General features: G+C 46.2%; 1 long non-coding RNA gene across 1 annotated transcript in view; it reads right to left on the bottom strand.

Moving 5' to 3' along the window:
• The window catches only part of LOC133391260 (uncharacterized), a 41,412-nt gene that overhangs the window by 10,448 nt on the left and 12,877 nt on the right, over positions 1–18,087 (bottom strand). Inside the window, exon 2 of the long non-coding RNA XR_009764733.1 lies at positions 620–10,921. This is a non-coding gene — a long non-coding RNA (uncharacterized LOC133391260). The remainder of the gene's footprint in view (positions 1–619; positions 10,922–18,087) is intronic.

Genomic DNA, 18,087 nt, shown 5'->3' with positions numbered 1-18,087 from the left:
ACCGCCGTGCACTTCCGGCAGTGGAATGGTTTTGGTGACAAAGCGGAGGAAAGTGCTCCAGCTAACAAGGTTAAACAAATCGTACAGTTTAAGCTCCGCGAGCGGGTTCATTTTACACACAGCACAGCAGATGCAACAACTGGCAGCGAATAACGAGCGAAGGTTGACGGGCCCCGACAGGAATGCAATGGTTTGTGTTTTGAAAATTCCATTCCGCCTTATTTTTGTTTTCCAACGGTGTGTCACTTAACGGAAGCCCTTTGATTGAGTGCAGGCTGATCAGATGAGAACGCCTGTGCACGGGGTTGAAGGGATAGTTTGACGAATTCGTTTTTGTTTGGTTGACAAATACGTGGGCCTGGGGGGAACTGGTGACAAACTGGCAGCAAACGGTGACGTTAAAGGTAAGGGAGCTCTTACTTTCAAATTATTGCGCTGCTCTTAACGACAAAGTGCACAAGGGAGAAAGTGAAAATCATTTCTCAAGGGCGCATTTTCTCGCAAGACGTAAGGAAATGAAGCTCAGGCTAAAGGGGACATAGTAGCACGTGACTGTGGTCAACAAAACTGCCCCTTTACGATGTCAGTGTCGATGGTCGGGTCAAAAGGAGTTCCTTACCTGACGGTTTCTTGACCGAAATGTGTCCGGTCATTCTTCCGGCGTCCAACCGAATGTCCAAGGTTGTATGCAAAATAGACTGAACAAAACCGACGCCATCGAACGGGCGTTGCGTTGAACTCGGGAACAGGACCTTTCACGAGGCACACATGTCAGAATTTAGCGGACGTACGCGTACCACTGCAGCACTGGTGCCAATGCCCTGGCAAAGGATGCATATTTCCCCTTCCAATCTCTCGGGAGGGTTTGATGGCAGACGATACCGAGTGTAACGCTTATGGGTCGTATTCTAATCGGGCGAACATTTAAATTTAGGGACCTTCGCAAAGGGATCTATCGCGAACAGGGGACAAAACGGCCGATGATAGCGAAAGGGTCCCGGAATCGGAATTAGGATATTTATTCATCGTAAAAAATACACACAGCCGAAGAAATATTTATAAATTACCGGGTGTTGCCGCGGGAAGCACTTTCGCCTCGCCAAAAGCGTGTGCCAGAGTGCCTGGGATGCCGGTCCGGGGACTCGCTGCTGCGGTCCCAAATGAAGCGCCCGCGGGAAATGGGATTCTAAAAGGTGTTAAGCGACCAACCGTAGCCCGGGAACGACCTAGCCGGCCAGGTAGGTAAGGATTTCAAAGCGACGGTTTTAAATTTCAGTGTACCTAAACAACCCCGGGGAACCCCTTTCCGATGACGATGGCGCAACAGTCGATGCATTATGAGTGCGTGTGTGTGTGTGCAGAAATTTTGGCTCAGTTGGGCGAAATTACCATAACAAGCTGCATACGCAAACGAAATAGTGAATCTGGCGTGAGCTGGGACGTGTGTGCGATGGGACAGATGTTCGGCTGTCCTGCATGTGCGTTTGGTGGGCCGTTTCGAGAGCGGTTGAGTGAACGTTGATCTTTCGGTGGGTTTGTTATGTTTTTTTTTTCGTCGCATGGAAATAGCGAAAGCTGCTCAAACTGAAAGCATTTTTCCAAATGGTATCAGGAACGGATTAATTTAGGAGAGGTATTTCTTTTTCCAATCTGCATTGGTTAGAAGCATTCGGCAACGGTTTAATGGCGATTTCAGTGGTACAAAGCGAGATTGATTTTTTTTTCAAAATTCAAAATTGATTGTTACAATGAAAGATAGCTCAAAGGATTAGTTTTAAATGATTTTTCAAGTTGTCAGAAAACTGTGTAAGAAATGTCCACAAAGCTTAGATGTATTGCATTCGTCAAGTAAACAATTTAATGTTGATTTATCACAATGAAACATACAATTGAATGAAACTTCTAAGTAAAGACTTCATAAGACCATTAATTTTAGCATATTGTATTTCTGCATCGATCTATTCACTTGCAATCTTCGATCAATGCCATTATATCGTTGATAAACTTTAACCTTACATTCTTACCTTATCGACCATATAACAATCTATTGCACCATAACAAGACTAAGGTGAATATCTAGCAATGAATAAAACATATGGCAACATTATCTGGAGCGAAAACTCGAGCATCAATGCCCTTCCAACTCACAACGTGGCTGTGATGGCTTACAGAATCTTCCGGCTAGTGCGGTAACGAGATCGCAGCGTTTCGGTAAAAATCCTTCAAACCAACGGAGTAGCATCAGTCGGCAGTGACACACACACACTAGGGTGGCGTATCGATTGTAATTCAAATTTAAAACTAATCCTCCTTTTGTGGCAAAGGTCTGGCGTCCTGGGTGTCTCGTACATTATGCCAGTTACAGTTACACCAAGCAATGAATGCTTTCACTTTTGTTCCAGATTCCGGCCTCTACACAAGGCCCTCCGATTGGCATCGACGCACGCGGGATTATCTAGGATGTTGGTTTGATGAAGTGCAAAATAAATTGCACAATACCGTACCAGTGGCCCGAAATCGAAATCTGCCCAAAAGCTCCGATCGGTTGCAGCTAGGGAAAGGGGTTAACGGGTTGTGCCAAGTTCCGTGGGAAAACGGATGTAGCACGAAACACATCATCCGCTTTCCGTGATCTGCAACTCGCAGGACAGCGTAAGAAGGCTCACACAGCACAGCTGCATTACCTGGCAAACATTCGGGACACGACCTTACACGGACGCGTTAAGGATGTGCACGGTACAGCCCCGCGTTGAAGAACAGTAACGGTTTTGTCGGATTTGTTCGACTCCCGGGCGCAGGTAGAAGGACGAAACGGTTTTTCTTCGACCGGCGAAAGAAAACTTTGTAATTATACTGACGTAACGATCCGTTTTTTTCCCGCTCGCTTCTTTATGTGGTGTGTGATTATTTGAAAGAAAGAACGCACCCAACGAGCAAGGATACCTTGCACAGTTGGCGATCGTGGCGTCATCATAATTCACTGGCTTTTGTGTTTCAATTTAAGGTAGCGAGGCGCATCCCAGTAGGTACCTGAGAAGAATAGAAGATCCTGCTCCGAAGGTTCTAACTTTTCATGGGAAAATTGTTAACCCTTCGACAACCCTTTTAAAAAAAACGGGACACGATAGGATGACGTAAGGTTTCTGGAAATAAAGCCTTGCACAATTCATTTGCTTCCCGGTACGGTTCGCTCTCTGCGTCAGCAATGGTTCTCGAATTCGAGCGGCCGCACCGATTACGATCAAATCGTACGATCAGTTGGAAGTGGATCCCGTTGGGAGGACTGCTTACAACAACAACAACAGAGGAAAAAAACCTCATCAGACACTTGATTTCGATTGTGTGATGCCCTCTATAGTGCGTCGATAAGCCGCCGGAAGTCAACAGGCACTCCCGTGGAACGGATTCACACCGATAACACGCTGATCTGTTGCGGTCTTCAACACTCTGCGGGAGGTGCTCAGAGAGTGGAAGAAGCGAAGCAGCAACAAAATTAATCGTTCACCCCTCAACGATGGGAGAGGTACAGGGGGAAAAAATGGTACCAAAAAGCATGTTTTTCCACAAAAAATAGAAAACACTTTCCCACTAGGTTGTCCCCGGGAAAGAGCGGTAATGAAAACCTGAGATTGCCTAATAAAAATAGCAAACACCAGTGGCAGCATCGAAGGATCGATGGCAGTGGAAGTACATACCTAAAAGCCAACTGGGGGAAAACGACTGCACCAATCCTAATCGAATGTTTTGTCTGCGCTTAGTGTAAATATTGTTGCGTCTGTAATTGCCTTTGCCGTTCTCCCAGGTTCTCGATTGCACCAAATACCCAAACACCAAACAAAAAGGGCAACCTAAACCGTGAACCATTGCAACAAAGCACCACCGACCGATGCACTCGATGGAAGTGGCTTTTTTGTTGTTTTCTCACGTTTCACCGACAGCCCGGAGTATCAATGCTTTGGCTTTAGGTTTTTTGGGGTGAAAAGTAGATGTTTTCACACCAAATACGATACCGTCGATTGTGATGTCGGTAACGGTTAATGAATGAGCTGCAGAGGATAGGGTGCGACTGTTTGACCTTTTTTTTCGGTCAGGCAGAATTCGCAACGGGTGATCAACGGGTGTAATGAGCTGTTGGGGTGCAATTTGTCAGCGAGTGAGTTAATAGCGTGGATGGGTAGTGGTGAAGGATGCTGGAAGCAGGGTAATTAGGAGTGTAAAATATGTGCGTATTTTGGTGCAAGAATCCTTGAAGTTTGTTAAGAAGTGTCAAGCGAAAGGAAGATTTGTGCGAAGAGATTGAAGACCTGGTAACTCCGAAACGAAGAGCTTAAGATGGTTTCCCCATTACTCCACTGTTGCCAATAGATGGGCGAAATAAACAAGTATTCTTTACAGTCCTCCGAAAGCGCTCAATCCAAAGCAACAAAACATCAAAGCATTGTTGGCTCATTCTTTTTCCACCATAATCCCCCCGTACCGTATCACACATCACCGAGATGCTAAGGCACCTGATACTCCGATCCAATCCCGGGCGGATATATAATAGCCAAACGAAACCGACGGCGCACAACGGACACCCAAACCCGCGGACGCTCCAAGGTAAAGGCAAAACTCGATCGACCATGAACCATGATAGGATATTGGAAATTACGATTCTGCTGCGCCACCGAACGGCCCCCTCCCCCATCCACCCCTCTCCTCATCGATACCGAGAAGGTGGGATCAGTGGTTTCACGTCGGCACGTTTGGGAATCACATTAACCGCGTCAGCCTTGCCCGACTCGGCCGTCGTTTCCGGTCCAGTTTTAAGCTTCGAGAGATGAGCAGAAAATAACAAACTACAGCGACACAGACCTTCCCCGAGAGTCGGGCGCAAATCTCGGTGCAGAAGGAGGATGGAAGAACAAAAAAAAGCCTGCAAAACTCCCGAAAGTCTTATACGTGCTCATATGAGTGCTTATTTTTGGGGTGGTGGTCTTGAGCCGGCCAACAACACGCAAAGGGTCGCAACCGAACGCGGAAGCGCACTGAGGGAGGTACTGTGTGCTGTGCTAAATATATGACGGGGACGAAGGCTCGTGCAAGGAAATGCTGGAAGAAAAAGTGCAAAGCAAACCGAGAGGAGATGATTCGCCAAGGATAATAAAAATAAATCCCACGTACTTATCTTTTGATATATATTTATACATTCACTGTCCATTCCTGCGGGGGTAGGATGGGCGCGAGGACGTTCAGAGCTCGGGACCGCGTTTTTGCTCGGTAAGTTTGGTTTGGTGCTCGTATGATTACGGTCCCGGTATGTGAGCCGACCGGGGGGCGGTCGAAACTGGACCAGGCTGGACGAGGGTTGGGCAAATCCCCAATGTTATAAGCAACATATAAAAAAGAGAACGAAAGACCCGAATGCCAATTCCAATCAAACGAATATATCCTTTCGGTCGCTTCGGCGCTTGTGGAAGGTGACGGTGTGCAAGGGGGCCACTGGAAAGGATATTGGCTTCCTATACACCGTCCCGGCTTGGCTCTGCGCACTGTTTGTGTGTCTGCGGTAAGGACAGACTGCCCTAGCAACGGTAGCAAACTACAATTCCGCCCATTCTTTTCTTCCCGCCCCAGCGCATGCAGAGGGAGCTTGCGCTAGATGGCGGGAAAAAAGACATGGGGATGCCTTTCGAGGACTGAAATGAGACGACCGGGTGCAGGAGTTTGGCGAGCTGCCGTTGGCGGACATCCGAGGCGAGGTGATGCGGGAACCGCACGGAGCAAAAAACGGAGTACAAAGCTTATAACGTTCTTAGAAGTTGCCATCGTTTCCTAAATCCCTTGCAAATCCTTGCTCCGCTACATTCCTGGAGCGGACCGCTCTCCTGCTCTCATTCTCTCGCTCCTGTTGGTAGTCCTGGTCGCCACTGTCATAGGTCGTCGCCGACTTCGATTAGCGATCGATGCCAAACGTGTGGTCTTTCGTCCTCTACGGACTGTACGCTAAGCATTGTTTATCTTGGTCGGTTCGATTCTCGTCTGTTCGGTGGAGTATAGAGCATTTTGGTTTTTTTTTGTGTAGAATGGAGACTCGGCATAGCTTATTAGCCAGTTGTCGAGAGGGTTAGCATAGACCAAGGGGTGAACGGCCAACCAGACGGTGGTATTTTTGCCCGTCTATGGAGGCGTTTTCTTTTATATTGCTCATGTGTTTTGTTCTGTATTTTTGGGTGGAATTTAACGTATTTTTGGTTGTAATGTATTCACTTGTTTAGGACGTGTGGGCGCTTATTCAATGGCATTGTTAATGTTTGGATGTTGTTTCATTCAGTTGTACTAATTTATTTTGTATAAAATCTGTATAAGTCTTCAAATATCATTCGTTTTATGTCCTCTATATAAATATCCTTTACACTTGATCTTGCGGGAGCACATCTTCGTTCTTAGAGCACATCACTCTAACACTTGGACGACCCCCTCTGTCAGCCGCATTGGCAAGAACCCCATCCACAACACAACCGATGTAAAATGGGCAGGGAGACAACAACGACGACATGGTAACAAGAAATACCGTATCATAAATAAAACTCATGAAAAGTTCTGAAATCATACTGCAGCTACCCCGAAAGAAGACCACTCCTGCTCCACCCTTCCACGGACATTGCCACATGTCACCACCGTGTACGAATTTCCCCCGGGGACTCGTAAGCTATGCATAGAAACGCGTGTCTCGCGTACCATTTGGCGGGAGGGAGCAGCATCCATGCACGTGGGCCTTGGAATTGGAATTCGATTTGCTAGCCAATGGTGGCAATCCAACTGGTCCACCATCGTGGGTCGTGGTCGTGGTCCCACGTGTGGATGTTTGCGTTTTATGGAGCCATCGAGAGAGGTCGATTTGCCCTCCCGCCCGTTCCGGCAGACGCAATTCGACGACGTTCGATCACTTCTTTGTGTGCCCGCTCGGTTACGGTTTTATGACAAATCGAGCAGGGATTTGGGCATTGCTTGCCGCTCGCTTCCAACGTCGGAAGGTAACTGGGATGTGTTTTTTTGTTGTTGATGTTACACGCTCGTTCCTCCCTGGGCCATCGGGTTCGGTCAGTTCTGGGCCATACCGTACAGCAATGCGTTCAGTACGGTTGCTAATCCTTTGCACGCGCGTCACCAAGGAGTGTCCGTAAAATGGGGGATTTTTTTACCTCCTTTTCGATTGGGGTTTCGCAAAAGGGTAACGTGGCGTGGGGCGTGGTGGGGGTTGAAGTAGAGGTAATCCTTGAGGAAATTAAATTTCCTTACCGCCGTTACACGGCGAGAAGTGGGTTGCCGTTTTTATTCAGCGAACCGCAATGCAAATTTGGTCATCGCCAAGGGTTTCCGAAATTGATCCTACAGATAGATCCTACACACACACGCAGTGGCGCCTTGTGAAGGATAGCAAGAGCCAAAATAAATCCATCTTGAACACCGTTCTTCACATGCACCCGGCATAGACACCCATTCTCCCAATCCAATCGGTGGCATTTGGAGCAAACATCAAGCTGGGTGAGGGTTGTTGTTTGCCAATAGCTGGACGATGTTGTTGATAAATAACACCAATATGACACAAAATTATGATGACGATCAACCCCCTCGTTTAGCTGTGTATGGCCATGGGGAGGGATTTTTTCCAGCCAAAACCGAGCAGAGATTGAAACGGATACAGAAAAAAACGAGGGTGTAACGCGGTGCTTTGGGGTGCCAGAGCCATGGAAATAAGTGGAAAGGAAAAGGAACTCAATTTTGACCATATGTGGCACACCGGCAGCATCGCCATCGTGTGTCCTGCCTTTGTCGTTTGCTGTGTTTATTGCAGTTTGTGGCTTGAATGTGTGTGTATTTTTTGCTTCATTTTTATTCTCAACTTTGTGGCTAGTTCGTACTACCAAACGACATCCGTGGAAAATTGGAAACCCCCAATGCTGTACGAACGGGTAGAAACGCCATTAAACGTACAGGGGATTCGGGTTCGGTTGTCGTTGAGCTGACCGTTTGAGGGCAGTAGGGTGTGCAGTGCTCCGACGCCGACCAACCAAATGCGTCGCATTACGTCCACGTTGGATTGGATTGGAAGGTGGAAAATAAATGGACGGGAAAAACTACCCTTTTCTGGCGAGCGTACTCCTCCGGTCGGTCTGCCGGGAGGGTGGGAAACAAAAGGCTGAAATGAATAGCGGCCTGGCGTACACTGGGGTTTTGCGTGAATTGGGACGGGTGTGGCCATTAGACGTCGCGTAAAATTCGCTCGTTTTGTTGGAAGAAATACCTATTTTTTTGCTCTCCGTTTGTGTGGTGTGTGTTTCAGTGGTATCGAATCACTCGTTTTTTTTTGTGTGTAGAGGGTTATGTTGTTTGTTTTCAAAATGGCTGCCATCAATGGCTGAATGATGAGGATGTATGTTTGCTGAGCCTTTGTTGTAAGTCACATCATTACGGGACGGATTTGCTAGTGCTCCTGGTTTTGTCGGCAATTAATTGAGTCGAATGTTGTTCGTAGCTGAATGAAATTGCTTCAAAGTTGTTACATGCCGATGCAAATTGTAATGAAAACTAGGTTAGCTAGATTTGTTCAAGCGACATCAAAATTTTTACGTGGATTTAGTTACACGAATGGTGCATAAAAGCATTTCTTTCATCTCTTCCTGCTCGTAGACCATGTCAGCCCAAGTTCTTTGTTTTTAGAATATTGCTGATTAAAATTTTTCAATGAGGTTAAACATTCAAAGAGATAAATTTTCGAGTTAATCTTATATTCTGTGTTTAAAATCCATTCACATCAAAAGATCTTTAGGGTTTTATTGAGTAAGTCAGCTATAAAACCATAAAGAGAGGGTAATTTTATAAAATTGTTGTATTTACCCAAGCGCTGAGTTTGACTAGTTTTTAGAACGCCTAAAACAATGCATTTTTAGATGAATAATTTATACGACATGTAGTCGAATAAGTAGTAGACATAAAAAATATCACAACAAATCATTAAAAACCAGGATTATTCCAAAGAGGAAAGATTTTTTGAATGGTGGAACGCCTGTTAAATCTTTCAGTTTAGTTTTTGAAAATATGGATAAACTTAATCAGTGTCACTTAATGATTCCAATTCATATGACATATTTTAATTAAGGATAATAACGACGATGGATAGGGCCGGTCTGGTGGTACAGTCGTCAACTCGTACGACTTAACAACATGCCCGTCATGGGTTCAAGCCCCGAATAGACCGTGCCCCCATACGTAGGACAGACTATCCTGCTATGATAACAATAAGTCAGTGATAGACAAGCTCACTTCACTAGTGGGTACAGGCAGGCCTTGACCGACAACGGTTGGTTGTGTTGTGTGCCAATGAAGAAGAATAACGATGACAGAACATGCACTGTAGAACAGTTATACAGTTGAACAGATGAACAGTGAGCATAGAAAATTGAAAAAAAGTATATTTATATTAAAAATAGACACGGAATTATCTAAAATCTATTGGCTAAAATCTATATTGCAATATTGAGCTCTATTTTGAATGTAAGATATAGACATAAGACTTTACTTAGTAATGAGGTTGTACTTATAACTCATCTATCCGTAATCGAACGACATACTTTATAATTGTAGTAAATATTTCAGAAAAAAATATATATATTTTACATCTATTGTATTTATTCAAACGGTTCCTCCTGAAAAAAAAAACAAAAATCTCTGAGTGCTGATTTATAGCACTGTTATTAGTCTGATTTAACAAAAATGCCATCCCTTTTATCTATTCCAAAACTTACCGTTTTGCCAATGAAACTGCTCTCTGCGAATTCTTTTCCAAAAAAACGAATAGTTTTGACTTTACTCCTCAAATCCCGGCTTCAATCCAAAGCACCGGATTTGTATGTGTGTGTGCCCGTAATTCCCTACACCACTTCAACCCTTTATTAAGGGAAGTGCGTATGTGCAAAAGTTTGCAAAAATTCATCCATCCTCAAGCATAAATCAATGCATTGCGATCCGTTTTTTTTTTGCTATTTTAAACCCTTCACGAAGCAAAATATAGCAAGGGAAACATCTCATCCCCGAGCACAGGTATAAAATGGACTGGTAGTGGAATCAAAAAAGAAAAAAAAACACGCTACACTCATCCTTTTTAAAAGTATAAGTTTGCAGCGTCCACGATGATGTAACGGTAGCGATGGACTAATAAATAAAAATTTTACACTCCTCGCTGTCCCTGCTCGTCGAGCAAAGAGTGTGAAGCTTCGGTCAATCACTGCTGCAAATGTGGGAAAGTAGCGTTGCGATGTGTGCCACCGAAACAGAAAAACAAAAAAAGGAACTCGCGCACCCCAAGAACAAGCGCAATGAAAAACAGAAAAGGATCGATATACAATTCCTATCAAAATCGAAACACACCGTTACAAAACCATGACAAGTCATTTTTCCCGGACCCACGGTAGGAATCGAGGGGAGTAAAAAGTTAACAAAAAAAAAAAATCGTGACAATGTTTCGAACGGCAAACGAACTGCAAGATGCGACGCGCCAAAGCCGGCGAAGGGCCAAAATCGCACGGATTACCTTACCACCGTGGTGGCCAGCAGGCGAGTGTGTGTGTGTGTGCGTGTGTCTTTGCACTGGCGAAGTTTAGCACCCCGGGATGAACATATTAACCCCTTTCTCTGTCAATATTTCCAATCGAACCTAGTGGCCCGGGCGACCCCTTTGCCCTTAGGTAGACTGCTGAAGCAAAAAAAAAAAAACACGGTGTGCTTGATTTTATTCTGTGCGCTGAATCCGGGAGTCCGTGTCTCAGTTTAAAGTTCATGGCTCATCCCCGAACGGGCCACCGGCGTCGTAACGAACAGGGAGCATGGTGTTGCTGCTGCTGCTGCTGAGAAATGGAATTGACGCAGTACGATGCGAGCACTGAAAGCAAGGGGGAAAAAAGGGTTCAATTATTGATTAATGTCATTCCGTGACAGGGAACAATCGAGTTGCTGGTTGCGGCCGAATGTGTCGAAAAACACACACACACTTTTCAGAATCGTTATAAAAAATCGCTCCATTCGAAGGTAAACGGAAAAAAAAATCGCACAGAAAAATTCAAAAACAGAAGGGAAAAAAGAGAACTCAAAATTCGAACTCACGTCGATGGGAATTGGGAAACTGGTGGGGTGTTTTATTTTGAGCCGAGTTAGTATTTATGGCCCTTTTTCTTGGGCCGATTTTCTTTTCCAAAAAGGAAGCGCTCGAGTACACAAAAGGTAAAGGGGGCCATCTTTTTGTTCCATTTCATGCTCGAGCCAGCCAATATTGTCCGAAAAGGCGCATCCGGGAAAAGTGAAATGAACCAAATCACACACGCACACACCACATATGTGTCCAGCTCGGGTGGACTGGCCAGCTTTTGCTCGCTCAGTCTATCCGCCCTCCCGATGTAGTAATTCATCCAATAGTCGGCCGAAGGAAGAATATGCTAATTTTATGTTCTTTCATAAATTCTCATGCATAACAATCGAAGGAAATTGAAACATATTCCAGCCTCCGGGCACATGTTAAGAAAAATTGGAGGGACAGAGAAAAAAAAGGGAAAGTCGAGGGAACGGAGCAAACGGGGGATGGAATGGAAAAAATAGAATTTTTCCCATTCAACGCCCCTGTACCGGAATGGAAGTACGGAGTCGCCAAATGTGGCGCGTCCATTCCATTGTCCAGGCACACATATACCCACACACACACACACATGTACCGGCTGTGGGCTACCGTGGGTCCCCATGTGTTGAAATCTCGATGCAAATGGCTATTTCTTTACCCCACCCTACCTCGTCCCATCCACCACCACCACCATTACCGCTTCCCACACACACACTGTTGGCCACTTGGTCGTAATAACAACAACAACAAACGAAATTCCCTTCCCGTCTCTTCCACGAAGAAGAGGAAGATTTTCCACAACACAAGAAAAGCGTCTTGGGTGGGCGCGCGCACCACCAAGGGGAAAGAGAATAGAATTTGTGCTTTGTTATGGTTTTCCCCGCACATGCTTTTGCCCCGCTTTTTGGGGCAGAGGAAAGGAGACGCGAATGTGGAGCGGTTTGCGTTTAGTTTCGGGAAATTGGACACAGTTGTGTGTTGCCCATTCGGCAAGACTGGGCTGGGCTGGGAGGAAAATTTATCCATCCCCTTCCACACGCTCTTTCTATCTCTTTCGCTCTCTCGTCCTCTTTCTCAGAAACCTCAAGTGTAACGCTTTCCTTCGGCGTTGGCTCACTGTGCTTGAGAACACATTTGTCCTGCTCGGTTTTCGGACCGTCCATGGGCGTGTGTGTGTGTGTGTGGATGTGTTTTTTCTGTGTATGCTGTTGTTGCCGCAAGTCCACGTCTGTACGGTCGCTATAGGATGAACCATCGCTCTTGCCATGTGCTTTTGGTGGTGGCGGCGCGGGGGATGGCTGGAAGACGACCACACAAAAATAAACACAGCGCTGTCTAGTGCACGGATTGGTATAGCTTGGCAGAATGGGGAAGCGTGGGGGCGATGGGAACCATTATCATCATCCGTGTGAGTATGTTGCCTTTTTGTGCTCATCCCCCCACATTCGAACGAAAACCCTCGGACCCTCGGATGCTCGTCCACAAGGGCGCACACACACACAGAGTGGATGTGAGGAAGACTTGGGTTTTCTTATCCATCGCCGTTACCAACACACCACGGCGAGCAGGTCCGTGGAGCCCGGGTAGAGCCGAACCGAAATCGTTATGTTTCGTTATTTATTCAGTAGCGAAACGAAAACATATGCGGTGAATTAAGGGAACACAATCCGCCTCACCCAGCGCCCAGCGAGCGGTTCTGGTAGGTTTGGGGTGGTCCTGCAACCGTTTGCTAGTAGCAGCGAACCTCGGCAAAGGTATGGCCACATGTGTCCATCCAACAGTTTGACTCATGTGGGGGGGAAAGGGGGAGGCACGTTAGTGAGCTTGAGTGGGAGTGATGTTCGCTCGAGAGCACCAGGCACCAAGTTTGAAGCTTTGATGATTTTGCGAGAACAACCTGCGCTCGTTTGCTGTTTGGACAAACCGGGGGTGGCTCGTGTCGGGTGACGGGGTGAGACAAAATCTAATTGTGACGAGCGTTCGTGGGGTTGTAAATCATTTGAATTTTGGGGTTTGCGTACTCGGTACACCGCGTTCCTTGGTTGCTTGAATGCTTGAAAAATGTGTTCTCGGTTTGGCGTAAGCGTTTTTCGCACCGTGCGTCGTTTTGGGAAGGATATGATGACGAGCTAAGTAACACTTACGCTTACATCAGGCGAATTGGAATATTAGAAACAGGCGATAGGATGATAGAATGTCATTGAAGCTTTGCGGAAGAGTTTGTGGGTTGGAGTTTGAGCGCTAAAAAAAGGCCTTTTCATTTAAATCACAACTGACAGCTGTAAAAAAATCGACAGGAATGATACAAATTTGGTCTTTAAGATCTTCACAATTCAAAAAAGTTGCTTATTCTTTACTTTTATGTAGAGTATTTAGTGAAATCGTTAGACTTAAATTCCAAAAAATAAGAAAATATGTTTCCAAGCACCAATCAACTTAGCACGTGTGCAGCCACACTGCTATGCACGACCGCGAGCGAGTTATTTCGCACGAAACGTCCTGCAATGGCCAGCCCAATAACTCATGTCACCGACACCGATGACTCCCGACGGCACCCCCGCTCCGTACAATGTTGATTGGCTGAGAAATGTCCTCACCCTTTGGGGGGGGGATGGAACTTTTTGCATGCTTCCTGCACCCGTGCATTCAGCCTCGCCGCTTCCAAACGCGCAAACCCTGTCCTGCCAGAACTACAGCAAGGAAAAACGCAATAAGAGAAATTTATGGGTACGGATGTTTGGTCCATTTGCGACGAACAAACGCAGCATTACATGCACCCGGGCACAGTGGTGAAGTCAGAGAGGAACAGAGGAAAGAAACGACAACAAGAAACACAAGCACACACACACCAGGGCAGAAAAACCTTTTCGGGCGCCGAATTGGACGGCCAATAAATAACAATAACCGTGCTGCCAATTTCACTCGCTGGAACTTTTCCACCCAACTCGCCTCAAAGAACGGGGAGCTGGAAGGTGGCATCGGCTTCGGGGGGTTTGGGGTTTTTACGGGGACGCTTTTTTTACGGTGTGCTAGTGAGTGGCCATTTTTACGATTATGTTAGTACGGGGGTGATAGAAGCGGCCGTGAGGTAGAGAGGGTGGTCCATTGTGGGAGAAAGGTCTATTTTCCCTGCTTCCGGTACAACGGGCGAACAAAACAGCGAGCAAAAGTTTGTGACTGTGCGGGATGGGAAAATTTGCCAATAACGATGCGAGTGCGATGGCTGGATGAATGCCCATCGAATCACAGCCCAAATAATAAGCAGTTCGGCACAAACGGGCAAACTTTCGTCCCGGGGGCGATTGTCGGCCTGGGGGGGCCGGTGTAGGGAAGGGAAAAATTGGCGTGCGTCATTTTTTTTCCTCGTCGATGTCTGCCGGAAACCGTTTGCTGGTCTCCATTTTCGGTTATTTTTAGTTTATTTGTCGATTTCCGGACGATAAATAACTCTGCCCGGTCGGTCGGGCGGCAAACTTTCGCTTTCGGCCGCGTCCTTGGGCCGGTCCTTTCGCCTGGGCTGGCCGGGTCATTTCCGGACGAGCGGTGAAGGGTTGCTCACGAAAGGGGGAAGCACTTTCTTTGTGACCCCTTATGTGTGTGTGTGGCACATCGTTGGCAGAATTGGCGATGGACGTCGTCGCTGTCTGCCCCTTTTTCCACATATGTACTGGGCATTGAGTCGTTTTGTACATGTCGCTAATTTCCTGTTACAAGTCGTGCAGAACCACAGGACCGTGCAATTACTTCCGGGCTGAGCGCGTGCCGTACGGTGGAGGGCGATTGACGACAAGGGCGGAGTTGGCGAGCGAATGACAGAATATGTAACCGGGGAGGTATGGTCAGGCTTTAGGTGGTGAAGAAAGTTGGTGCATTTGTAGATTCTGGCCTAGATCACTTCAATGATTCAGTTCAGTCTATAAATACAATAAGACGTACGGTTAATATTGGTTTTGAGCGAAGTTCTTGGAATGCATTTGGCGCAGCATTGCAATGGTGAGTGCTTTTAGTGTCTGATGAAATGGAAATAGGATTACAGCAAGTTCGCTTGGTTCTACTAACCATGATAGTGTGCATACGTTGTTGACTGCAAAGAGCATTTTAATCTGAATCCATGATTCCATTATTATATGTTAACAGTTCATCCTTAGTTTGTTCGAAGTGCTTCGTAACCAACTAGTATCGGATAGGACCGTGCATTTGCATCTTTTCTGCATTCATCCTTCGCAATGGGCTGTAAACAATAAATGCAGCACTTAGTTTTAAACTTAATAAACACATTTGCGGTATTCCTGCGAAGGAAATATTGATTTCATATGGCTAATCGCAATGTAAATGTGTTCTCTTATTAGCTTAGCTTGATATTTTTTGCTATTGTTTTCCTCATCGATCTATACATCTATTGAATCACTAAAAGCGAATACCCATCATTCGCATATATAATGGACATATCCATATTTTAATATACGTAAACTGTTATCTTTAAGCAAACATATGCTATCAAATCGAAGAAATTTCGTCCTCAAATCTCCATAAATTTTTCCACCTAGAAGTTCATTCCCATTCCTATCAACCGTGTTTAAGCTTTCGCCCACCCAAAATTCTTTCCCCAATCAAATACGAAATGACCTCCGAAATTCAGCTGCTGCTTCATCGAGCAATTTCACTCATAATCCTTTGCCGAGACAGACAAACAATTCTCGTTCGATCGCGAAACGAGGAAACAGCATTGCTCGTTCAGCCGGTAGCGGAAAACACAGCAGAAAATTGTGTGTGCGTGTGCAATTTCGTGGCTCATGATGGCCACGACGGGGTTGATGCCATCGAATTTTGCCTGCTTTTGCAACAGAAAACGAAAAAAAACCTTGTCGCTTCCCGAAACCCATCAGTCGCTTCATTTAGCCGTGACATTTTTTTTAAAAACGGCTACACATTAAGCCCCCACAAGGGGTAGAGCAAAAAAGGGTGAGCTGAAAAAAGTAGTGCGCGAAATCCCAAACAGGCGGACGACTGTGTGACTTCCCTTTTGTTGTAACCCTTTTTGTGTACGCTTTACAATTCCTTACTTTTTTGTTGTTGGTGCTCGTCGACGGATAATAATTCAGTATTCAATGCACTGTACACACTCTTACACACACACACACACACACACACACACACACACACATACACACACACACGTATTCCGGGACTCTTTTCGGACAGTTTTTGGTGATTTGGTGCGCACGGGGAAAAAGGCGGTAGCAGCATCCTTCTGTCGATATTTCCAATCGGTTCCGTGATGTTTGGTACCCCTTTCCCGGTACCCAGGGGCCGGGAGCCGGGTGTCCTCTAAGCCGGCCAATGTCTGTCTGGTGCGCGACAGATAAAGAGGAAAATCGGGAAAATTATGTAATTTATAGCTTATCCATGTAAGCCAGCCGGGCTAATAGTCTGGGGTTAGCGCGAGGGTACTCTCGGCGTACACAGTCGGACGGATCGATGGCTACGGCTATTGACACATGAGTTATGAAAAGGGTTGAGAGAGAGAGAGAGAGAGAGAGAGAGAGAGAGAGAGAGAGAGAGAGAGAGAGAGAGAGAGAGCGGCCGGCTCCGTCCGTCCATCCAACTAACGAGCCGGAAAGCATTAGACCAGATTGAGCCAGATCATTGGCGTGGCGGGCGATTTAAAATAAAAGTTTAAAATACAGAAACTACCCTGCCAAATCAATCGCCGTGCGAGGGATGAGAATTCATTTCGCTTGCAAAAGATGTTGTAAGCTCAAGGGGTTTTTTGGTGCAGAAAAACAGTGCACAGAGCCTTGTGCGATTAATCTAGCTAAGAGGGCTGCTAACAATTTTTATTCTTCACCGCCACAGCCGGAGCCGTAAATCGTTGCGTTTCGGACTGCCGCGGCCCAATGATACTGATACTGCTGTTGTGCTGTGTGTACGTCCACGCGTACAAAGCACATACGCATAAAATTCGCCAACCGAACCGAAAGATGTAAATTCATTCAATTTCAATTTATCAATTTCGATCCATTCGCAATGTGAGGATGGGACGGTTGCCCCGCGTCCGCGCTTGCCAGTCCACCGAGCCAGACCAACCAGCAAGATGAAGTGTTTGCAGGCTGGTGCGCTGGAAAAAGAGTGGTAAAAAGTCAGCACAACCAGGAGAGCAGGCAGGTTAGGCCGCCGTTCTGGACCGACCGGTGAAGATAACGAGTTGGCCACCGTTTGGGTGTTTGGATGCACGCAGCATACAAACTGGCCGGTAGTGGTGGTTGTTTGCCTTTCCGACGTTACTTGTATTCTGCAAGACGAATAATATCTTGCGCCAGTTTTCGCTAGGGTTTGCGGAGAGGGAAAAAAACCTTGGGGGAAGAATTGTAAAAAAGTATTGAATTTCATTTTTAACATTGAACTTCTTTCGCTCCGTCCGGGAGCTGTTCCCCGTGTGCCGTTTGTGCTCTGGGGAATTGAAAACCATAAGTTTTACGGGCTTGAGAATCCCTTTCGGAGTTGGATGGTTTGGTAGGATCTCACATCACGGCGCGGTAGAATTTGTCTGGTTTCAGGCACATTCAGGCAGTTGTGTGTAGTGATCTCAAGCGAGAATACCTTTTGGAACTGATCTTTAGCAAAGTTACTCAGTTACTAAGTTAGTTTGTATTTTGCAAATAAAGCCATTTCCATACAACCGGTCCACTGTTTCCAAAGCCTTTTGGCGGACACGTGGACATCCGGCAAAGCCCAAGTCCGGGCGACATAAAAGTCCCATCCCTCGTCCGTTCCTTACCATTCCTTTCATCCGCCTTTCCATGGGCCTTGGCCACAGCTGCCTTGCAGGAGATAAAATTCCACCATATAAAAACATCGCCCATGAACGGGGCAAATGGGGTCGATAATGCTACCCAGGAGAGCAGTTTGACACTCGTTTCCAGAAATAAATGTACCAC

This window comes from Anopheles gambiae, chromosome 2 (assembly GCF_943734735.2).
Source record: "Anopheles gambiae chromosome 2, idAnoGambNW_F1_1, whole genome shotgun sequence".
Lineage (NCBI taxonomy): Eukaryota > Metazoa > Arthropoda > Insecta > Diptera > Culicidae > Anopheles > Anopheles gambiae.
The sequence above is the reverse complement of the archived record's forward strand: the minus strand, read 5'-3'. Positions and strand labels throughout refer to the sequence as shown.